Genomic DNA, 24,357 nt, shown 5'->3' with positions numbered 1-24,357 from the left:
ATTCAGCCCAGAATTCTCGACGTCTGAAGATTCCGGGCAGAGATAAGGTGCCAGGACAGAAAGTTCTTGTTCTTTTTCTAGAGTTAATGGGGCCCCATCATTGGCACCTATGCCCTGAAGGGTGCCACCTTTTCCCAGGGCGCAAAGCTCACCAGTGCGTGCCACGTACGGGTCCGGGAATGTGCTATTTTTCTGCCCAGAATTCCCGACGGATGAAGATTCCTGCCAGGGAAAATGTGCCAGGACAGAAAGCCATTATTCCTTTTCTAGGGTTAATCATTGCCATCATAGCCATCATTGGCTCCTGAGACCCCAAGGCTGCCACCTTTTCCCTTGGCGCAAAGCTCGACGGTGCGTGCCATATGAGGGTCCGGGAAACTGCCGTTTTTCTGCCCAGAATTCCAGAGGGATGAAGATTCCTCCCAGGGAAAAGGTACCAGGACAGAAAGCCATTCTATCTTTTCTAGGGTAAATGAGGCCCTATCATTGGCACCTGAGATCCCAAGGCTGCCACCTTTTCCCTGGGTGCAAAAGTCGACGGTGCATGCCACGTGCAGCTCTGGGATAATGCCGTTTTTCAGCCCAGAATTCCAGACGGATGAAGATTCCTGCCAGGGAAAAGGTGCCAGGACAGAAATCCATTGTTCCTTTCCTAGGGTTCATGAGGCTCCATCACTGGCACCTGAGAGCCCAAGGCTGGCACCTATTCCCTGGGCGAAAAGCTCGACGGTGCGTGCCACGTGCGGGTCCGGGAAAGTGCCGTTTTTCAGCCCAGAATTGCAGACGGACAAAGATTCCTCCCAGGAAAAGGTGCCAGGACAGAAAGCGATTGTTCCTTTTCTAGGGTTAATGGGGCCCCATCATTGGCACCTGAGTGCCCAAGGCTACAACCTTTCCCCTGAGCGTAAAGCTCGACGTTGCGTGCAACTTGCGGATAAGGGAAAGTGCCGCTTTCAAGGCCAGAATTGCAGACGGACAAAGATTCCTCCCAGGGAAAAGGTGCCAGGACAGAAATCCATTGTTCCTTTTCTAGGGTTAATGGGACCCCATCATTGGCACCTGAGAGCCCAAGGCTGCCACCATTTCCCTGGGCGCAAAGCTCGACGGTGCGTGCCACGTGTGGGTCCGGGAAAGTGCCTCTTTTAAGCCGAGAATTGAAGACGGATAAAGATTCCTCCCAGGAAAAGGTGCCAGGACAGAAAGCGATTGTTCCTTTTCTAGGGTTAATGGGGCCCCATCATTGGCACCTGATTGCCCCAGGCTTCAACCTTTCCTCTGAGCGTAAAGCTCGACGTTGCGTGCAACTTGCAGATACGGGAAAGTGCCGCTTTCAAGGCCAGAATTCGCGACAGATCAAGATTCCTGGCAGAGGAAAAGTGCCAGGACAGAAAGCGGTTGTTCCTTTCCTAGGGTTAATGGGACCCCATCATTGGCACCTGAGAGCCCAAGGCTGCCACCATTTCCCTGGGCGCAAAGCTCGACGGTGCGTGCCACGTGCAGGCCCGGGAAAGTGCCGTTTTTCAGCCTGAAATTCCAGACGGACAAAGATTCCTCCCAGAGAAAAGGTGCCAGGACCGAAAGCCATTGTTCCTTTTCTAGGGTTAATGGGGCCCCATCATTGGCACCTGAGAGCCCAAGCCTGCCAGGTTTCCCCTGAGCGCAAAGGTCAACGTTGCGTGCAACTTGCGGATACGGGAATGTGCCGCTTTTAAGCCCAGAATTCCCGACGGATGAAGATTTCTCCCAGGGAAAAGGTGCCAGGACAGAAAGCTGTTGTTCCTTTTCTATGGTTAATGTTGCTCCATCATTGGCACCTGAGAGCCCAAGACTGGCACCTTTCCCCTGGGCATAAAACCCGATAGTGCGTGCTACGTGCAGGTCCGGGAAAGTGCCATTTTTCAGCCCAGAATTCCAGATAGACGAATATTCCTTCCAGGGAAATGGTGCCAGCACAGAAAGCCATTTTTCTTTTTCTAGTGTTAATTGGGCCGCATCATTGGCTTCTGACAGCCCAAGGCTGCCACCTTTCCACTGGGCGCAAAGCTCGACGGTGCGTGCCACATGCGGGCTCAGGAAAGTGCCGTTTTTCAGCCCAGAATTCCAGACAGAGGAGGTTTCCTGCCAGAGAAAAGGTTTCAGGACAGAAATTGATTATTCCTTTTCTAGGGTTCATGAGGCCCCGTCATTGGCACCTGAGTGCCCAAAGCTGACACCTTTTTACTGGGCGCAAAGCTCGACGGTGCATGCCATGTGCATGTCCAGGAAAGTGCAGATTTTGAGCCCGGAATTCCAGATGGATGAAGATTCCTCCCAGGGAAAGCTGCGAGGACAGAAAGTCATTGTTCCTTTTCTCGGCTTAATGGGGCCCCATTATTGGCACCAGAGAGCCCAAGGCTGGCACCTTTTCCTTGGGCGTAAGACTCCATAGTGCGTGCTACGTGTGGGTCCGGCAAAAGTGCCGTTTTTGAGCCCAGAATTACAGGCGGTCAAAGATTCCTGCCAGGGAAAAGGTGCCAGGAGAGAAAGTGTTTGTTCCTTTTCTAAGGTTAATGGGGCCCCCTCATTGGCACCTGAGAGCCCAAGGCTGCCACCTTTTCCCAGGGTGCAATGGTGGCCGGTGCGTGGCATGTGCAGGTTCGGGAAGGTGCCGTTTTTCAGCCCAGAATTCCAGACGGACGAAGATTCCTCCCTGGGAAAAGCTGACAGAAATCGCTTATTCCTTTTCGAAGGTTAATGGGGCACCATCATTGGCACCTGAGAGCCCAAGGCTGCCAGGTTTTCCCTGAGCGCCAAGGTCAACGGTGCGTGCCACTTGCAGATACGGGAATGTGCCGCTTTTAAGCCCAGAATTCCCGACAAGTGAAGATTTCTCCCAGGGAAAAGGTGCCAGGACAGAAAGCCATTGTTCCTTTTCTATGGTTAATGTTGCTTCATCATTGGCACCTGAGAGTCCAAGGCTGCCACCTTTTCCCAGGACGCAAAGCTCGACGGTGCGTGCTACTTGCGGGTCCGAGAGAAATGGGTTTTTTCAGCCCAGAATTCCAGACGGATGAAGATTTCTCCTAGGGAAAAGGTGCCAGGACAGAAATCCATTGTTCCTTTTCTAGGGTTAATGGGGCCCCATCATTGGCACCTGAGAGCCCAAGGCTGCCACCTTTTCCCTGGACGGAAAGCTCGACGGTGCGTACCACAGGCAGGTCCGGCAAAGTACGGTTATTCAGCCCAGAATTCTTGACGTCTGAAGATTCCTGGTAGAGATAAGGTGCCAGGACAGAAAGTTCTTGTTCTTTTTCTTGAGTTAATGGGGCCCCATCATTGGCACCTATGCCCTGAAGGGTGCCACCTTTTCCCAGGGCGCAAAGCTCGACGGTGCCTGCCACGTGCGGGTCCGGGAAAGTGGTGTTTTTCAGTCCAGAATTCCAGACGGACGAAGATTCCTCCCAGGGAAAATGTGCCAGGATAGAAAGCGCTTATTCCTTTTCTAGGGTGAATGGGGCCTCATCATTGGCACCTGAGATTCCAAGGCTGCCACCTTTTCCCTGGGCGCAATACTGGACGCTGCGTGCCACTTGTGGGTTGGGGAAAGTGCCATTTTTCATCCCAGAATTCCAGACGCATGAAGATTCCTCAAAGGGAAAATTTGCCAGGACAGAAAGCCATTGTTCCTTTTCTGGGGTTAATGGGGCCCCATCATTGGCACCTGAGAGCCCAAGGCTCGCACCTTTTCCCTGGGTGCCAAGCTCAATGGTGCGTGCCACGTGCGGCTCTGGGAATGTGCCCTTTTTCTGCCCAGAATTCCTGATGGATGAAGATTCCTGGCAGAGAAAAAGTGCCAGGACAGAAAGCCATTATTCCTTTTCTAGGGTTAATGGGGCCCCATCATTGGCACCTGAGAGCCCAAGCCTGCCAGGTTTCCCCTGAGCGCAAAGGTCAACCTTGCGTGCAATTTGCGGATACGGGAATGTGCCGCTTTTAAGCCCAGAATTCCCGACGGATGAAGATTTCTCCCAGGGAAAAGGTGCCAGGACAGAAAGCTGTTGTTCCTTTTCTATGGTTAATGTTGCTCCATCATTGGCACCTGAGAGTCCAAGGCTGCCACCTTTTCCCAGGGTGCAAAGCTCGACGGTGCGTGCTACTTGCGGGTCCGGGAGAAATGGGTTTTTTCAGCCCAGAATTCCAGACGGATGAAGATTCCTGCCAGGGAAAAGGTGCCAGGACAGAAAGCCGTTGTTCCTTTTCTAGGGTTAATGGGGCCACATTATTGGCACCTGAGAACCGAAGGGTGCCACCTTTTCTCTGGGCGAAAATGTTGACGGTTCGTGCCACGTGCGGCTGTGGGAAAGTGCCGTTTTTCAGCCCAGAATTCCTGATGGATGAAGATTTCTTCCAGGGAAAAGGTGCCAGGACAGAAAGTGTTTGTTCCTATTCTAAGGTTAATGGGGCCCCCTCATTGGCACCTGAGAGCCCAAGGCTGCCACCTTTCCTTTGGGTGCAATGGTGGCCGGTGCGTGGCATGTGCAGGTTCGGGAAGGTGCCGTTTTTCAGCCCAGAATTCCAGACGGACGAAGATTCCTCCCTGGGAAAAGCTGCCAGGACAGAAATCACTTATTCCTTTTCGAAGGTTAATGGGGCACCATCATTGGCACCTGAGAGCCCAAGGCTGCCAGGTTTTCCCTGAGCGCCAAGGTCAACGGTGCGTGCCACTTGCAGATACGGGAATGTGCCGCTTTTAAGCCCAGAATTCCCGACGGATGAAGATTTCTCCCAGGGAAAAGGTGCCAGGACAGAAAGCCATTGTTCCTTTTCTATGGTTAATGTTGCTTCATCATTGGCACCTGAGAGTCCAAGGCTGCCACCTTTTCCCAGGACGCAAAGCTCGACGGTGCGTGCTACTTGCGGGTCCGAGAGAAATGGGTTTTTTCAGCCCAGAATTCCAGACGGATGAAGATTTCTCCTAGGGAAAAGGTGCCAGGACAGAAATCCATTGTTCCTTTTCTAGGGTTAATGGGGCCCCATCATTGGCACCTGAGAGCCCAAGGCTGCCACCTTTTCCCTGGACGGAAAGCTCGACGGTGCGTACCACAGGCAGGTCCGGCAAAGTACGGTTATTCAGCCCAGAATTCTTGACGTCTGAAGATTCCTGGTAGAGATAAGGTGCCAGGACAGAAAGTTCTTGTTCTTTTTCTTGAGTTAATGGGGCCCCATCATTGGCACCTATGCCCTGAAGGGTGCCACCTTTTCCCAGGGCGCAAAGCTCGACGGTGCCTGCCACGTGCGGGTCCGGGAAAGTGGTGTTTTTCAGTCCAGAATTCCAGACGGACGAAGATTCCTCCCAGGGAAAATGTGCCAGGATAGAAAGCGCTTATTCCTTTTCTAGGGTGAATGGGGCCTCATCATTGGCACCTGAGATTCCAAGGCTGCCACCTTTTCCCTGGGCGCAATACTGGACGCTGCGTGCCACTTGTGGGTTGGGGAAAGTGCCATTTTTCATCCCAGAATTCCAGACGCATGAAGATTCCTCAAAGGGAAAATTTGCCAGGACAGAAAGCCATTGTTCCTTTTCATGGGGTTAATGGGGCCCCATCATTGGCACCTGAGAGCCCAAGGCTCGCACCTTTTCCCTGGGTGCCAAGCTCAATGGTGCGTGCCACGTGCGGCTCTGGGAATGTGCCCTTTTTCTGCCCAGAATTCCTGATGGATGAAGATTCCTGGCAGAGAAAAAATGCCAGGACAGAAAGCCATTATTCCTTTTCTAGGGTTAATGGGGCTCCATCATTGGCACCTGAGACCCCAAGGCTGCCACCTTTTCCCTTGGCGCAAAGCTCAACAGTGCGTGCCACGTGCGGATCCGGGAAACTGCCAGTTTTCTGCCAAGAATTCCACACGGATGAAGATTCCTGCCAGGGAAAAGATGCCAGGACAGAAAGCCATTCCATCTTTTCTAGGGTAAATGAGGCCCCATCGTTGGCACCTGAGAGCCCAAGGCTGCCACCGTTTCCCTGGGCGCAAAAGTCGACGGTGCATGCCACGTTCAGCTCTGGGATAATGCCATTTTTCATCCCAGAATTCCCGACGGATGAAGATTCCTGCCAGGGAAAAGGTGCCAGGACAGAAAGCGATTGTTCCTTTTCTAGGGTTCATGAGGCTCCATCATTGGCACCCGAGAGCCCAAGGCTGGCACCTATTCTCTGGGCGAAAAGCTCGACAGTGCGTGCCACGTGTGGGTCTGGGAAAGTGCCGTTTTTCAGCCCAGAATTGCAGACGGACAAAGATTCCTCCCAGGAAAAGGTGCCAGGACAGAAAGCGGTTGTTCCTTTTCTAGGGTTAATGGGGCCCCATCATTGGCACCTGATTGCCCAAGGCTACAACCTTTCCCCTGAGCGTAAAGCTCGATGGTGCGTGCAACTTGCGGATACGGGAAAGTGCCGCTTTCAAGGCCAGAATTCGCGACGGATCAAGATTCCTGGCAGAGGAAAAGTGCCAGGACAGAAAGCGATTGTTCCTTTTCTAGGGTTAATGGGACCCCATCATTGGCACCTGAGAGCCCAAGGCTGTCACCATTTCCCTGGGCGCAAAGCTCGACGGTGCGTGCCACGTGCGGGTCCGGGAAAGTGCCGTTTTTCAGCCCAGAATTCCAGATTGACAAAGATTCCTCCAGGGGAAAAGGTGCCAGGACAGAAAGCTGTTGTTCCTTTTCTAGGGTTAAAGTTGCTCCATCATTGGCACCTGAGAGCCCAAGGCTGCCACTTTTCCCTTGGCGCAAAGCTCGTCTCTGCGTGCCACGTGCGGCTTTGCGAAAATGCCGTTTTTCAGCCCAGAATTCATGATGGTCAAAGATTCGTCCCAGGGAAAAGGTGCCAGGACAGAAAGCCGTTCTATCTTTTCTAGGGTAAATGAGGCCCCATCATTGGCACCTGCAAGCCCAAGGCTGCCACCTTTTCCCTGGATTCAAAGCTCGACAGTGCGTACCACGGGCAGGTCCGGGAAAGTGCAGTTATTCAGCCCAGAATTCTCGACGTCTGAAGATTCCGGGCAGAGATAAGGTGCCAGGACAGAAAGTTCTTGTTCTTTTTCTTGAGTTAATGGGGCCCCATCATTGGCACCTATGACCCGAAGGGTGCCACCTTCTCCCAGGGGGCAAAGCTCGACGGTGCCTGCCAGTGGTGGGTCCGCGAAAGTGCCATATTTCAGCCCAGATTTCCTGACGGATGAAGATTCCTGCCAGGGAAAAGGTGCCAGGACAGAAATCAATTGTTCCTTTTCTAAAGTTAATGGGGCCCCCTCATTGGCACCTGAGAGCCCAAGGCTGCCACCTTTCCCATGGGCGCAATGTGGATGGTGAGTGCCATGTGCAGGTTTGGGAAGGTGCCGTTTTTCAGCCCAGAATTCCAGACAGAAAAAGATTCCTCCCTGGGAAAAGCTGCCAGGACAGAAATCGCTTATTCCTTTTCGAAGGTTAATGGGGCGCCATCATTGGCACCTGAGAGCCCAAGGCTGCCAGGTTTTCCCTGAGCGCAAAGCTCGATGGTGCGTGCCACGTGCGGGTGTGTGAAAATGCCATTTTTCAGCCCAGAATTCCTGACGGTCAAGATTTCTGACAGAGAAAACGTGTCAGGACAGAAAGCGATTTTTCTTTTTCTAGGGTTAATGGGACCCCATCATTGGCACCTGAGAGCCCAAGGCTGCCACCTTTTCCCTGGGCGCAACGCTCAACGGTGCGTGCTACGGGTGGGTCTGGGAAAATGCCAATTTTCTGCCCAGAATTCCAGACAGACGCAGATTCCTGGCAGTGAAAATGTGCCTGGACAGAAAGGGCTTGTTCCTTTTCTAGGGTAATGTGGCTGTATCATTGGCACCTGAGAGCCCAAAGCTGCCACCTTTTCCCTGGGCACAAAGTTCGACGGTGCGTGCCACTTGCGGGTCCGGGAATGTGCCGTATTTCAGCCCAGAATTCCAGACGGATGAAGATTCCTGCCAGGGAAAATGTGCCAGGATAGAAATCTATTGTTCCTTTTCTAGGGTTAATGGGGCCCCATTATTGGCACCTGAGAACTGAAGGGTGCCACCTTTTCCCTGGGCTCAAAGCTCAAAGGTGCCTGCTACGTGCGGCTCTGGGAAACTGCCATTTTTCAGCCCAGAATTCCAAATGGATGAAGATTTCTCCCAGGGAAAAGGTGCCAGGCGAGAAAACATTTTTTCCTTTTCTAGTGTTAATGGGGCCCCCTCATTGGCACCTGAGTGCCCAAAGCTTCCACCATTTTACTGGGCGCAAAGCTCGACCGTGCGTGCCATGTGCATGTCCGGGAAAGTGCAGTTTTTCAGCCCAGAATTCCAGAGGGATGAAGATTCTTCCCATGGAAAGCTGCCAGGACAGAAAGCCATTGTTCCTTTTCTAGGGTTAATGGGGCCCCATCATTGGCACCTGAGAGCCCAAAGCTGCCACCTTTCTCTATGACGCAAAGCTCGAAATTGCGTGCCACTTGCAGGTCCTGGAAAGTGCCGTTTTTATCCTAGACTTCCAGACGGACGAGGATTCCTTCCACAGGAAAGGTGCCAGGACAGAAAGTCATTGTTCCTTTTCTAGGGTTAATAGGGCCCCATTATTGGCACCTGAGAGCCCAAGACTGGCACCTTTCCCCTGGGCATAAAACCCGATAGTGCGTGCTACGTGCAGGTCCGGGAAAGTGCCATTTTTCAGCCCAGAATTCCAGATAGACGAATATTCCTTCCAGGGAAATGGTGCCAGCACAGAAAGCCATTTTTCTTTTTCTAGTGTTAATTGGGCCGCATCATTGGCTTCTGACAGCCCAAGGCTGCCACCTTTCCACTGGGCGCAAAGCTCGACGGTGCGTGCCACATGCGGGCTCAGGAAAGTGCCGTTTTTCAGCCCAGAATTCCAGACAGAGGAGGTTTCCTGCCAGAGAAAAGGTTTCAGGACAGAAATTGATTATTCCTTTTCTAGGGTTCATGAGGCCCCGTCATTGGCACCTGAGTGCCCAAAGCTGACACCTTTTTACTGGGCGCAAAGCTCGACGGTGCATGCCATGTGCATGTCCAGGAAAGTGCAGATTTTGAGCCCGGAATTCCAGATGGATGAAGATTCCTCCCAGGGAAAGCTGCGAGGACAGAAAGTCATTGTTCCTTTTCTCGGCTTAATGGGGCCCCATTATTGGCACCAGAGAGCCCAAGGCTGGCACCTTTTCCTTGGGCGTAAGACTCCATAGTGCGTGCTACGTGTGGGTCCGGCAAAAGTGCCGTTTTTGAGCCCAGAATTACAGGCGGTCAAAGATTCCTGCCAGGGAAAAGGTGCCAGGAGAGAAAGTGTTTGTTCCTTTTCTAAGGTTAATGGGGCCCCCTCATTGGCACCTGAGAGCCCAAGGCTGCCACCTTTTCCCAGGGTGCAATGGTGGCCGGTGCGTGGCATGTGCAGGTTCGGGAAGGTGCCGTTTTTCAGCCCAGAATTCCAGACGGACGAAGATTCCTCCCTGGGAAAAGCTGACAGAAATCGCTTATTCCTTTTCGAAGGTTAATGGGGCACCATCATTGGCACCTGAGAGCCCAAGGCTGCCAGGTTTTCCCTGAGCGCCAAGGTCAACGGTGCGTGCCACTTGCAGATACGGGAATGTGCCGCTTTTAAGCCCAGAATTCCCGACAAGTGAAGATTTCTCCCAGGGAAAAGGTGCCAGGACAGAAAGCCATTGTTCCTTTTCTATGGTTAATGTTGCTTCATCATTGGCACCTGAGAGTCCAAGGCTGCCACCTTTTCCCAGGACGCAAAGCTCGACGGTGCGTGCTACTTGCGGGTCCGAGAGAAATGGGTTTTTTCAGCCCAGAATTCCAGACGGATGAAGATTTCTCCTAGGGAAAAGGTGCCAGGACAGAAATCCATTGTTCCTTTTCTAGGGTTAATGGGGCCCCATCATTGGCACCTGAGAGCCCAAGGCTGCCACCTTTTCCCTGGACGGAAAGCTCGACGGTGCGTACCACAGGCAGGTCCGGCAAAGTACGGTTATTCAGCCCAGAATTCTTGACGTCTGAAGATTCCTGGTAGAGATAAGGTGCCAGGACAGAAAGTTCTTGTTCTTTTTCTTGAGTTAATGGGGCCCCATCATTGGCACCTATGCCCTGAAGGGTGCCACCTTTTCCCAGGGCGCAAAGCTCGACGGTGCCTGCCACGTGCGGGTCCGGGAAAGTGGTGTTTTTCAGTCCAGAATTCCAGACGGACGAAGATTCCTCCCAGGGAAAATGTGCCAGGATAGAAAGCGCTTATTCCTTTTCTAGGGTGAATGGGGCCTCATCATTGGCACCTGAGATTCCAAGGCTGCCACCTTTTCCCTGGGCGCAATACTGGACGCTGCGTGCCACTTGTGGGTTGGGGAAAGTGCCATTTTTCATCCCAGAATTCCAGACGCATGAAGATTCCTCAAAGGGAAAATTTGCCAGGACAGAAAGCCATTGTTCCTTTTCTGGGGTTAATGGGGCCCCATCATTGGCACCTGAGAGCCCAAGGCTCGCACCTTTTCCCTGGGTGCCAAGCTCAATGGTGCGTGCCACGTGCGGCTCTGGGAATGTGCCCTTTTTCTGCCCAGAATTCCTGATGGATGAAGATTCCTGGCAGAGAAAAAGTGCCAGGACAGAAAGCCATTATTCCTTTTCTAGGGTTAATGGGGCCCCATCATTGGCACCTGAGAGCCCAAGCCTGCCAGGTTTCCCCTGAGCGCAAAGGTCAACCTTGCGTGCAATTTGCGGATACGGGAATGTGCCGCTTTTAAGCCCAGAATTCCCGACGGATGAAGATTTCTCCCAGGGAAAAGGTGCCAGGACAGAAAGCTGTTGTTCCTTTTCTATGGTTAATGTTGCTCCATCATTGGCACCTGAGAGTCCAAGGCTGCCACCTTTTCCCAGGGTGCAAAGCTCGACGGTGCGTGCTACTTGCGGGTCCGGGAGAAATGGGTTTTTTCAGCCCAGAATTCCAGACGGATGAAGATTCCTGCCAGGGAAAAGGTGCCAGGACAGAAAGCCGTTGTTCCTTTTCTAGGGTTAATGGGGCCACATTATTGGCACCTGAGAACCGAAGGGTGCCACCTTTTCTCTGGGCGAAAATGTTGACGGTTCGTGCCACGTGCGGCTGTGGGAAAGTGCCGTTTTTCAGCCCAGAATTCCTGATGGATGAAGATTTCTTCCAGGGAAAAGGTGCCAGGACAGAAAGTGTTTGTTCCTATTCTAAGGTTAATGGGGCCCCCTCATTGGCACCTGAGAGCCCAAGGCTGCCACCTTTCCTTTGGGCGCAATGGTGGCCGGTGCGTGGCATGTGCAGGTTCGGGAAGGTGCCGTTTTTCAGCCCAGAATTCCAGACGGACGAAGATTCCTCCCTGGGAAAAGCTGCCAGGACAGAAATCACTTATTCCTTTTCGAAGGTTAATGGGGCACCATCATTGGCACCTGAGAGCCCAAGGCTGCCAGGTTTTCCCTGAGCGCCAAGGTCAACGGTGCGTGCCACTTGCAGATACGGGAATGTGCCGCTTTTAAGCCCAGAATTCCCGACGGATGAAGATTTCTCCCAGGGAAAAGGTGCCAGGACAGAAAGCCATTGTTCCTTTTCTATGGTTAATGTTGCTTCATCATTGGCACCTGAGAGTCCAAGGCTGCCACCTTTTCCCAGGACGCAAAGCTCGACGGTGCGTGCTACTTGCGGGTCCGAGAGAAATGGGTTTTTTCAGCCCAGAATTCCAGACGGATGAAGATTTCTCCTAGGGAAAAGGTGCCAGGACAGAAATCCATTGTTCCTTTTCTAGGGTTAATGGGGCCCCATCATTGGCACCTGAGAGCCCAAGGCTGCCACCTTTTCCCTGGACGGAAAGCTCGACGGTGCGTACCACAGGCAGGTCCGGCAAAGTACGGTTATTCAGCCCAGAATTCTTGACGTCTGAAGATTCCTGGTAGAGATAAGGTGCCAGGACAGAAAGTTCTTGTTCTTTTTCTTGAGTTAATGGGGCCCCATCATTGGCACCTATGCCCTGAAGGGTGCCACCTTTTCCCAGGGCGCAAAGCTCGACGGTGCCTGCCACGTGCGGGTCCGGGAAAGTGGTGTTTTTCAGTCCAGAATTCCAGACGGACGAAGATTCCTCCCAGGGAAAATGTGCCAGGATAGAAAGCGCTTATTCCTTTTCTAGGGTGAATGGGGCCTCATCATTGGCACCTGAGATTCCAAGGCTGCCACCTTTTCCCTGGGCGCAATACTGGACGCTGCGTGCCACTTGTGGGTTGGGGAAAGTGCCATTTTTCATCCCAGAATTCCAGACGCATGAAGATTCCTCAAAGGGAAAATTTGCCAGGACAGAAAGCCATTGTTCCTTTTCATGGGGTTAATGGGGCCCCATCATTGGCACCTGAGAGCCCAAGGCTCGCACCTTTTCCCTGGGTGCCAAGCTCAATGGTGCGTGCCACGTGCGGCTCTGGGAATGTGCCCTTTTTCTGCCCAGAATTCCTGATGGATGAAGATTCCTGGCAGAGAAAAAATGCCAGGACAGAAAGCCATTATTCCTTTTCTAGGGTTAATGGGGCTCCATCATTGGCACCTGAGACCCCAAGGCTGCCACCTTTTCCCTTGGCGCAAAGCTCAACAGTGCGTGCCACGTGCGGATCCGGGAAACTGCCAGTTTTCTGCCAAGAATTCCACACGGATGAAGATTCCTGCCAGGGAAAAGATGCCAGGACAGAAAGCCATTCCATCTTTTCTAGGGTAAATGAGGCCCCATCGTTGGCACCTGAGAGCCCAAGGCTGCCACCGTTTCCCTGGGCGCAAAAGTCGACGGTGCATGCCACGTTCAGCTCTGGGATAATGCCATTTTTCATCCCAGAATTCCCGACGGATGAAGATTCCTGCCAGGGAAAAGGTGCCAGGACAGAAAGCGATTGTTCCTTTTCTAGGGTTCATGAGGCTCCATCATTGGCACCCGAGAGCCCAAGGCTGGCACCTATTCTCTGGGCGAAAAGCTCGACAGTGCGTGCCACGTGTGGGTCTGGGAAAGTGCCGTTTTTCAGCCCAGAATTGCAGACGGACAAAGATTCCTCCCAGGAAAAGGTGCCAGGACAGAAAGCGGTTGTTCCTTTTCTAGGGTTAATGGGGCCCCATCATTGGCACCTGATTGCCCAAGGCTACAACCTTTCCCCTGAGCGTAAAGCTCGATGGTGCGTGCAACTTGCGGATACGGGAAAGTGCCGCTTTCAAGGCCAGAATTCGCGACGGATCAAGATTCCTGGCAGAGGAAAAGTGCCAGGACAGAAAGCGATTGTTCCTTTTCTAGGGTTAATGGGACCCCATCATTGGCACCTGAGAGCCCAAGGCTGTCACCATTTCCCTGGGCGCAAAGCTCGACGGTGCGTGCCACGTGCGGGTCCGGGAAAGTGCCGTTTTTCAGCCCAGAATTCCAGATTGACAAAGATTCCTCCAGGGGAAAAGGTGCCAGGACAGAAAGCTGTTGTTCCTTTTCTAGGGTTAAAGTTGCTCCATCATTGGCACCTGAGAGCCCAAGGCTGCCACTTTTCCCTTGGCGCAAAGCTCGTCTCTGCGTGCCACGTGCGGCTTTGCGAAAATGCCGTTTTTCAGCCCAGAATTCATGATGGTCAAAGATTCGTCCCAGGGAAAAGGTGCCAGGACAGAAAGCCGTTCTATCTTTTCTAGGGTAAATGAGGCCCCATCATTGGCACCTGCAAGCCCAAGGCTGCCACCTTTTCCCTGGATTCAAAGCTCGACAGTGCGTACCACGGGCAGGTCCGGGAAAGTGCAGTTATTCAGCCCAGAATTCTCGACGTCTGAAGATTCCGGGCAGAGATAAGGTGCCAGGACAGAAAGTTCTTGTTCTTTTTCTTGAGTTAATGGGGCCCCATCATTGGCACCTATGACCCGAAGGGTGCCACCTTCTCCCAGGGGGCAAAGCTCGACGGTGCCTGCCAGTGGTGGGTCCGCGAAAGTGCCATATTTCAGCCCAGATTTCCTGACGGATGAAGATTCCTGCCAGGGAAAAGGTGCCAGGACAGAAATCAATTGTTCCTTTTCTAAAGTTAATGGGGCCCCCTCATTGGCACCTGAGAGCCCAAGGCTGCCACCTTTCCCATGGGCGCAATGTGGATGGTGAGTGCCATGTGCAGGTTTGGGAAGGTGCCGTTTTTCAGCCCAGAATTCCAGACAGAAAAAGATTCCTCCCTGGGAAAAGCTGCCAGGACAGAAATCGCTTATTCCTTTTCGAAGGTTAATGGGGCGCCATCATTGGCACCTGAGAGCCCAAGGCTGCCAGGTTTTCCCTGAGCGCAAAGCTCGATGGTGCGTGCCACGTGCGGGTGTGTGAAAATGCCATTTTTCAGCCCAGAATTCCTGACGGTCAAGATTTCTGACAGAGAAAACGTGTCAGGACAGAAAGCGATTTTTCTTTTTCTAGGGTTAATGGGACCCCATCATTGGCACCTGAGAGCCCAAGGCTGCCACCTTTTCCCTGGGCGCAACGCTCAACGGTGCGTGCTACGGGTGGGTCTGGGAAAATGCCAATTTTCTGCCCAGAATTCCAGACAGACGCAGATTCCTGGCAGTGAAAATGTGCCTGGACAGAAAGGGCTTGTTCCTTTTCTAGGGTAATGTGGCTGTATCATTGGCACCTGAGAGCCCAAAGCTGCCACCTTTTCCCTGGGCACAAAGTTCGACGGTGCGTGCCACTTGCGGGTCCGGGAATGTGCCGTATTTCAGCCCAGAATTCCAGACGGATGAAGATTCCTGCCAGGGAAAATGTGCCAGGATAGAAATCTATTGTTCCTTTTCTAGGGTTAATGGGGCCCCATTATTGGCACCTGAGAACTGAAGGGTGCCACCTTTTCCCTGGGCTCAAAGCTCAAAGGTGCCTGCTACGTGCGGCTCTGGGAAACTGCCATTTTTCAGCCCAGAATTCCAAATGGATGAAGATTTCTCCCAGGGAAAAGGTGCCAGGCGAGAAAACATTTTTTCCTTTTCTAGTGTTAATGGGGCCCCCTCATTGGCACCTGAGTGCCCAAAGCTTCCACCATTTTACTGGGCGCAAAGCTCGACCGTGCGTGCCATGTGCATGTCCGGGAAAGTGCAGTTTTTCAGCCCAGAATTCCAGAGGGATGAAGATTCTTCCCATGGAAAGCTGCCAGGACAGAAAGCCATTGTTCCTTTTCTAGGGTTAATGGGGCCCCATCATTGGCACCTGAGAGCCCAAAGCTGCCACCTTTCTCTATGACGCAAAGCTCGAAATTGCGTGCCACTTGCAGGTCCTGGAAAGTGCCGTTTTTATCCTAGACTTCCAGACGGACGAGGATTCCTTCCACAGGAAAGGTGCCAGGACAGAAAGTCATTGTTCCTTTTCTAGGGTTAATAGGGCCCCATTATTGGCACCTGAGAGCCCAAGACTGGCACCTTTCCCCTGGGCATAAAACCCGATAGTGCGTGCTACGTGCAGGTCCGGGAAAGTGCCATTTTTCAGCCCAGAATTCCAGATAGACGAATATTCCTTCCAGGGAAATGGTGCCAGCACAGAAAGCCATTTTTCTTTTTCTAGTGTTAATTGGGCCGCATCATTGGCTTCTGACAGCCCAAGGCTGCCACCTTTCCACTGGGCGCAAAGCTCGACGGTGCGTGCCACATGCGGGCTCAGGAAAGTGCCGTTTTTCAGCCCAGAATTCCAGACAGAGGAGGTTTCCTGCCAGAGAAAAGGTTTCAGGACAGAAATTGATTATTCCTTTTCTAGGGTTCATGAGGCCCCGTCATTGGCACCTGAGTGCCCAAAGCTGACACCTTTTTACTGGGCGCAAAGCTCGACGGTGCATGCCATGTGCATGTCCAGGAAAGTGCAGATTTTGAGCCCGGAATTCCAGATGGATGAAGATTCCTCAAAGGGAAAATTTGCCAGGACAGAAAGCCATTGTTCCTTTTCATGGGGTTAATGGGGCCCCATCATTGGCACCTGAGAGCCCAAGGCTCGCACCTTTTCCCTGGGTGCCAAGCTCAATGGTGCGTGCCACGTGCGGCTCTGGGAATGTGCCCTTTTTCTGCCTAGAATTCCTAACGGATGAAGATTCCTGGCAGAGAAAAAGTGCCAGGACAGAAAGCCATTATTCCTCTTCTAGGGTGAATGGGGCTCCATCATTGGCACCTGAGACCCCAAGGCTGCCACCTTTTCCCTTGGCGCAAAGCTCGACAGTGCGTGCCACTTGCGGGTCCCGGAACGTGCCGGTTTTCTGCCAAGAATTCCAAACGGATGAAGATTCCTGCCAGGGAAAAGGTGCCAGGACAGAAAGCCATTCTATCTTTTCTAGGGTAAATGAGGCCCCATCATTGGCACCTGAGAGCCCAAGGCTGCCACCATTTCCCTGGGCGCAAATGTTGACGGTGCATGCCACGTGCAGCTCTGGGATAGTGCCGTTTTTCAGCCCAGAATTCCAGATGGACAAAGTTCCTCCCAGAGAAAAGGTGCCAGGACAGAAATTCGTTGTTCCTTCTCTAGGGTTAATGGGGCCCCATCATTGGCACCTGAGAGCCCAAGCCTTCCAGGTTTCCCCTGAGCGCAAAGGTCGACGTTGCGTGCCACTTGCGGATACGGGAAAGGTCCACTTTTAAGCCCAGAATTCCAGACGGACAAAGATTCCTGCCAGGGAAAAGGTGCCAGGACAGAAAGCCGTTGTTCCTTTTCTAGGGTTAAAGTTGCTCCATCATTGGCACCTGCAAGACCAAGGCTGCCACCATTTCCCTGGACGCAAAGCTCGACTCTGCGTGCCACGTGCGGGTTTGCGAAAATGCCGTTTTTCAGCCCAGAATTCATGATGGTGGAAGATTCCTCCCAGGGAAAAGGTGCCAGGACAGAAAGCCATTCTATCTTTTCTAGGGTAAATGAGGCCCCATCATGGGCACCTGTGAGCCCAAGGCTGCCACCTTTTCCCAGGGGGCAAAGCTCGACAGTGCGTACCACGGGCAGGTCCGGGAAAGTGCCGTTATTCAGCCCAGAATTCTCGACGTCTGAAGATTCCGGGCAGAGATAAGGTGCCAGGACAGAAAGCCATTATTCCTTTTCTAGGGTTAATGGGGCTCCATCATTGGCGCCTGAGAGCCCAAGGCTGCCACCTTTTCCCTGGACACAAAGCTCGACGGTGCGTACCACAGGCATGTCCGGGAAAGTGCCGTTATTCAGCCCAGAATTCTCGACGTCTGAAGATTCCTGGTAGAGGAAAAGTGCCAGGACAGAAAGTTCTTGTTCTTTTTCTTGAGTTAATGGGGCCCCATCATTGGCACCTGAGAGCCCAAGGCTGCCAGGTTTCCCCTGAGCGCAAAGGTCAACGTTGCGTTCAACTTGCGGATACGGGAATGTGCCGCTTTTAAGCCCAGAATTCCAGACGGATGAAGATTTCTCCTAGGGAAAAGGTGCCAGGACAGAAATCCATTGTTCCTTTTCTAGGGTTAATGGGGCCCCATCATTGGCACCTGAGATCCCAAGGCTGCCACCTTTTCCCTGGACCAAAGCTCGACGGTGCGTACCACAGGCATGTCCGGGAAAGTGCCGTTATTCAGCCCAGAATTCTCGACGTCTGAAGATTCCTGGTAGAGATAAGGTGCCAGGACAGAAAGTTCTTGTTCTTTTTCTTGAGTTAATGGGGCCCCATCATTGGCACCTGAGACCTGAAGGGTGCCACCTTTTCCCAGGGCGCAAAGCTCGACGGTGCCTGCCACGTGCGGGTCCGGGAAAGTGGTGTTTTTCGGTCTAGAATTCCAGACGGACGAAGATTCCTCCCAGGGAAAATATGCCAGGATAGAAAGCGCTTATTCCTTTTCTAGGGTGAATGGGGCCTCATCATTGGCACCTGAGATTCCAAGGCTGCCACCTTTTCCCTGGACGCAATACTGGACGCTGCGTGCCACTTGTGGGTTGGGGAAAGTGCCATTTTTCATCCCAGAATTCCAGACGCATGAAGATTCCTCAAAGGGAAAATTTGCCAGGACAGAAAGCCATTGTTCCTTTTCATGGGGTTAATGGGGCCCCATCATTGGCACCTGAGACCCCAAGGTTGCCACCTTTTCCCTTGGCGCAAAGCTCGACAGTGCGTGCCACTTGCGGGTCCCGGAACGTGCCGGTTTTCTGCCAAGAATTCCAAACGGATGAAGATTCCTGCCAGGGAAAAGGTGCCAGGACAGAAAGCCATTCTATCTTTTCTAGGGTAAATGAGGCCCCATCATTGGCACCTGAGAGCCCAAGGCTGCCACCATTTCCCTGGGCGCAAATGTTGACGGTGCATGCCACGTGCAGCTCTGGGATAGTGCCGTTTTTCAGACCAGAATTCCAGATGGACAAAGTTCCTCCCAGAGAAAAGGTGCCAGGACAGAAATTCGTTGTTCCTTCTCTAGGGTTAATGGGGCCCCATCATTGGCACCTGAGAGCCCAAGCCTTCCAGATTTCCCCTGAGCGCAAAGGTCGACGTTGCGTGCCACTTGCGGATACGGGAAAGGTCCACTTTTAAGCCCAGAATTCCGGACGGGCAAAGATTCCTCCCAGGGAAAAGGTGCCAGAACAGAAAGCGATTGTTCCTTTTCTAGGGTTAATGGGGCCCCATCATTGGCACCTGAGTGCCCAAGGCTACAACCTTTCCCCTGAGCGTAAAGCTCAACGGTGCGTGCAACTTACGGATACGGGAAAGTGCCGCTTTCAAGGCCAGAATTCGCGACGGATCAAGATTCCTGGCAGAGGAAAAGTGCCAGGACCGAAAGCGGTTGTTCCTTTTCTAGGGTTAATGGGACCCCATCATTGGCACCTGAGAACCCAAGGCTGCCACCATTTCCCTGGGCGCAAAGCTCGACGGTGCGTGCCACTTGCGGGTCCGGGAAACTGCCGTTTTTCTGCCCAGAATTCCAGACGGATGAAGAGTCCTGCCAGGGAAAAGGTGCCAGGACAGAAAGCCATTCTATCTTTTCTAGGGTAAATGAGGCCCTATCATTGGCACCTGAGATCCCAAGGCTGCCACCTTTTCCCTGGGTGCAAAAGTCGACGGTGCATGCCACGTGCAGCTCTGGGATAATGCCGTTTTTCAGCCCAGAATTCCAGACCGATGAAGATTCCTGCCAGGGAAAAGGTGCCAGGACAGAAATCCATTGTTCCTTTTCTAGGGTTAATGGGACCCCATCATTGGCACCTGAGAGCCCAAGGCTGCCACCATTTCCCTGGGCGCAAAGCTCGACGGTGCGTGCCACGTGCGGGTCCGGGAAAGTGCCTCTTTTAAGCCGAGAATTGAAGATGGACAAAGATTCCTCCCAGGAAAAGGTGCCAGGACAGAAAGCGATTGTTCCTTTTCTAGGGTTAATGGGGCCCCATCATTGGCACCTGATTGCCCAAGGCTTCAACCTTTCCCCTGAGCGTAAAGCTCAACGGTGCGTGCAACTTGCGGATACGGGAAAGTGCCGCTTTCAAGGCCAGAATTCGTGACGGATCAAGATTCCTGGCAGAGGAAAAGTGCCAGGACAGAAAGCCGTTGTTCCTTTTCTAGGGTTAATGGGACCCCATCATTGGCACCTGAGAACCCAAGGCTGCCACCATTTCCCTGGGTGCAAAGCTCGACGGTGCATGCCACGTGCGGGTCCGGGAAAGTGCCGTTTTTCAGCCTGAAATTCCAGACGGACAAAGATTCCTCCCAGAGAAAAGGTGCCAGGACCGAAAGCCATTGTTCCTTTTCTAGGGTTAATGGGGCCCCATCATTGGCACCTGAGAGCCCAAGCCTGCCAGGTTTCCCCTGAGCGCAAAGGTCAACATTGCGTGCAACTTGCGGATACGGGAATGTGCCGCTTTTAAGCCCAAAATTCCCGACGGATGAAGATTTCTCCTAGGGAAAAGGTGCCAGGACAGAAAGCTGTTGTTCCTTTTCTATGGTTAATGTTGCTCCATCATTGGCACCTGCAAGCCCAAGGCTGCCACCGTTTCCCTGGACGCAAAGCTCGACTCTGCGTGCCACGTGCGGGTTTGCGAAAATGCCGTTTTTCAGCCCAGAATTCATGATGGTCGAAGATTCCTCCCAGGGAAAAGGTGCCAGGACAGAAAGCCGTTCTATCTTTTCTAGGGTAAATGAGGCCCCATCATGGGCACCTGCGAGCCCAAGGCTGCCACCTTTTCCCAGGGGGCAAAGCTCGACGGTGCGTACCACAGGCATGTCCGGGAAAGTGCCGTTATTCAGCCCAGAATTCTCGACGTCTGAACATTCCGGGCAGAGATAAGGTGCCAGGACAGAAAGTTCTTGTTCTTTTTCTAGAGTTAATGGGGTTCCATCATTGGCACCTATGACCTGAAGGGTGCCACCTTTTCCCAGGGCGCAAAGCTCAACAGTGCGTGCCACTTGCGGGTCCGGTACTGTGCTATTTTTCTGCCCAGAAGTCCCGATGGATGAAGATTCCTGCCAGGGAAAAGGTGCCAGGACAGAAAGCCATTATTCCTTTTCTAGGGTTAATGGGGCTCCATCATTGGCGCCTGAAACCCCAAGGCTGCCACCATTTCCCTTGGCGCAAAGCTCGACGGTGCGTGCCACATGCGGGTCCGGGAAACTGCCGTTTTTCAGCCCAGAATTCCAGAGGGATGAAGATTCCTCCAAGGGAAAAGGTGCCAGGACAGAAAGCCATTCCATCTTTTCTAGGGTAAATGAGGACCTATCATTGGCACCTGAGATCCCAAGGCTGCCACCTTTACCGTGGGTGCAAAAGTCGACGGTGCATGCCACGTGCAGCTCTGGGATAATGCCGTTTTTCAGCCCAGAATTCCAGACGGATGAAGACTCCTCCCAGGAAAAGGTGCCAGGACAGAAAGCGATTGTTCCTTTTCTAGGGTTAATGGGGCCCCATCATTGGCACCTGAGTGCCCAAGGCTACAACCTTTCCCCTGAGCGTAAAGCTCGACGTTGCGTGCAACTTGCGGATACGGGAAAGTGCCGCTTTCAAGGCCAGAATTCGTGACGGATCAAGATTCCTGGCAGAGGAAAAGTGCCAGGACAGAAAGCGGTTGTTCCTTTTCTAGGGTTAATGGGACCCCATCATTGGCACCTGAGAACCCAAGGCTGCCACCATTTCCCTGGGCGCAAAGCTCGACGGTGCGTGCCACTTGCGGGTCCGGGAAACTGCCGTTTTTCAGCCTGAAATTCCAGACGGACAAAGATTCCTCCCAGAGAAAAGGTGCCAGGACCGAAAGCCATTGTTCCTTTTCTAGGGTTAATGGGGCCCCATCATTGGCACCTGAGAGCCCAAGCCTGCCAGGTTTCCCCTGAGCGCAAAGGTCAACGTTGCGTGCAACTTGCGGATACGGGAATGTGCCGCTTTTAAGCCCAGAATTCCCGACAGATGAAGATTTCTCCTAGGGAAAAGGTGCCAGGACAGAAAGCTGTTGTTCCTTTTCTATGGTTAATGTTGCTCCATCATTGGCACCTGAGAGTCCAAGGCTGCCACCTTTTCCCAGGGTGCAAAGCTCGACGGTGCGTGCTACTTGCGGGTCCGGGAGAAATGGGTTTTTTCAGCCCAGAATTCCAGACGGATGAAGATTCCTGGTAGAGGAAAAGTGCCAGGACAGAAAGTTCTTGTTCTTTTTCTTGAGTTAATGGGGCCCCATCATTGGCACCTGAGAGCCCAAGGCTGCCAGGTTTCCCCTGAGCGCAAAGGTCAACGTTGCGTTCAACTTGCGGATACGGGAATGTGCCGCTTTTAAGCCCAGAATTCCCGACGGATGAAGATTTCTCCTAGGGAAAAGGTGCCAGGACAGAAATCCATTGTTCCTTTTCTAGGGTTAATGGGGCCCCATCATTGGCACCTGAGATCCCAAGGCTGCCACCTTTTCCCTGGACACAAAGCTCGACGGTGCGTACCACAGGCATGTCCGGGAAAGTGCCGTTATTCAGCCCAGAATTCTCGACGTCTGAAGATTCCTGGTAGAGATAAGGTGCCAGGACAGAAAGTTCTTGTTCTTTTTCTTGAGTTAATGGGGCCCCATCATTGGCACCTGAGACCTGAAGGGTGCCACCTTTTCCCAGGGCGCAAAGCTCGACGGTGCCTGCCACGTGCGGGTCCGGGAAAGTGGTGTTTTTCAGTCCAGAATTCCAGACGGACGAAGATTCCTCCCAGGGAAAATGTGCCAGGATAGAAAGCGCTTATTCCTTTTCTAGGGTGAATGGGGCCTCATCATTGGCACCTGAGATTCCAAGGCTGCCACCTTTTCCCTGGGCGCAATACTGGACGCTGCGTGCCACTTGTGGGTTGGGGAAAGTGCCATTTTTCATCCCAGAATTCCAGACGCATGAAGATTCCTCAAAGGGAAAATTTGCCAGGACAGAAAGCCATTGTTCCTTTTCATGGGGTTAATGGGGCCCCATCATTGGCACCTGAGAGCCCAAGGCTCGCACCTTTTCCCTGGGTGCCAAGCTCAATGGTGCGTGCCACGTGCGGCTCTGGGAATGTGCCCTTTTTCTGCCTAGAATTACTAACGGATGAAGATTCCTGGCAGAGAAAAAGTGCCAGGACAGAAAGCCTTTATTCCTCTTCTAGGGTGAATGGGGCTCCATCATTGGCACCTGAGACCCCAAGGCTGCCACCTTTTCCCTTGGCGCAAAGCTCGACAGTGCGTGCCACATGCGGGTCCCGGAACGTGCCGGTTTTCTGCCAAGAATTCCAAACGGATGAAGATTCCTGCCAGGGAAAAGGTGCCAGGACAGAAAGCCATTCTATCTTTTCTAGGGTAAATGAGGCCCCATCATTGGCACCTGAGAGCCCAAGGCTGCCACCATTTCCCTGGGCGCAAATGTTGACGGTGCATGCCACGTGCAGCTCTGGGATAGTGCCGTTTTTCAGACCAGAATTCCAGATGGACAAAGTTCCTCCCAGAGAAAAGGTGCCAGGACAGAAATTCGTTGTTCCTTCTCTAGGGTTAATGGGGCCCCATCATTGGCACCTGAGAGCCCAAGCCTTCCAGGTTTCCCCTGAGCGCAAAGGTCGACGTTGCGTGCCACTTGCGGATACGGGAAAGGTCCACTTTTAAGCCCAGAATTCCAGACGGACAAAGATTCCTGCCAGGGAAAAGGTGCCAGGACAGAAAGCCGTTGTTCCTTTTCTAGGGTTAAAGTTGCTCCATCATTGGCACCTGCAAGCCCAAGGCTGCCACCGTTTCCCTGGACGCAAAGCTCGACTCTGCGTGCCACGTGCGGGTTTGCGAAAATGCCGTTTTTCAGCCCAGAATTCATGATGGTCGAAGATTCCTCCTAGGGAAAAGGTGCCAGGACAGAAAGCCGTTCTATCTTTTCTATGGTAAATGAGGCCCCATCATGGGCACCTGCGAGCCCAAGGCTGCCACCTTTTCCCAGGGGGCAAAGCTCGACAGTGCGTACCACGGGCAGGTCCGGGAAAGTGCCGTTATTCAGCCCAGAATTCTCGACGTCTGAAGATTCCGGGCAGAGATAAGGTGCCAGGACAGAAAGTTCTTGTTCTTTTTCTAGAGTTAATGGGGCCCCATCATTGGCACCTATGCCCTGAAGGGTGCCACCTTTTCCCAGGGCGCAAAGCTCAACAGTCCGTGCCACGTGCGGGTCTGGGAATGTGCTATTTTTCTGCCCAGAATTCCCGACGGATGAAGATTCCTGCCAGGGAAAAGGTGCCAGGACAGAAAGCCATTATTCCTTTTCTAGGGTTAATGGGGCTCCATCATTGGCGCCTGAGACCCCAAGGCTGCCACCTTTTCCCTTGGCTCAAAGCTCGACGGTGCGTGCCACATGCGGGTCCGGGAAACTGCCGTTTTTCAGCCCAGAATTCCAGAGGGATTAAGATTCCTCCCAGGGAAAAGGTGCCAGGACAGAAAGCCATTCCATCTTTTCTAGGGTAAATGAGGCCCTATCATTGGCACCTGAGATCCTAAGGCTGCCACCTTTTCCCTGGGTGCAAAAGTCGACGGTGCATGCCACGTGCAGCTCTGGGATAATGCCATTTTTCAGCCCAGAATTCCAGACGGATGAAGACTCCTCCCAGGAAAAGGTGCCAGGACAGAAAGCGATTGTTCCTTTTCTAGGGTTAATGGGGCCCAATCATTGGCACCTGAGTGCCCAAGGCTACAACCTTTCCCCTGAGCGTAAAGCTCGACGTTGCGTGCAACTTGCGGATACGGGAAAGTGCCGCTTTCAAGGCCAGAATTCGCGACGGATCAAGATTCCTGGCAGAGGAAAAGTGCCAGGACAGAAAGCGGTTGTTCCTTTTCTAGGGTTAATGGGACCCCATCATTGGCACCTGAGAGCCCAAGGCTGCCACCATTTCCCTGGGCGCAAAGCTCGACGGTGCGTGCCACGTGCGGGTCCGGG

Source organism: Pithys albifrons, chromosome 1 (genome assembly GCF_047495875.1).
Source record: "Pithys albifrons albifrons isolate INPA30051 chromosome 1, PitAlb_v1, whole genome shotgun sequence".
Classification (NCBI taxonomy): domain Eukaryota; kingdom Metazoa; phylum Chordata; class Aves; order Passeriformes; family Thamnophilidae; genus Pithys; species Pithys albifrons.
Note: the sequence above shows the minus strand (reverse complement) of the source record.